Source organism: Penaeus monodon, chromosome 27 (genome assembly GCF_015228065.2).
Source record: "Penaeus monodon isolate SGIC_2016 chromosome 27, NSTDA_Pmon_1, whole genome shotgun sequence".
Lineage (NCBI taxonomy): Eukaryota > Metazoa > Arthropoda > Malacostraca > Decapoda > Penaeidae > Penaeus > Penaeus monodon.
The window spans coordinates 26,688,967-26,689,253 of NC_051412.1; positions in this window are offsets into that span (position 1 = coordinate 26,688,967).

Consider the following 287-nt stretch of genomic DNA (forward strand, 5'->3'; position numbering starts at 1 on the left):
CATTCGCACTTGCTCCCCTATTTCTACACGCGCCTCTGCTTCTAACAATTGCAAATAATTACGAATCAATAAACTGGGCGTAGATATACCACCAGCAGTATCGAAGCCTACAGTACACGCCCAGTAACCGATTCACGCCCACCGCACAGCGTAATCATAACCGACAGATACATGCCGTTACCTTTCGACGGGAGAGTGACAGCTCGTGGCAATTTTGTTACACTTGCTCTCCCTTTGGAGGGGGGGGGGGTGCTTGGCGATCGTCGTGTGTTTTGTTGTTGTTTGCT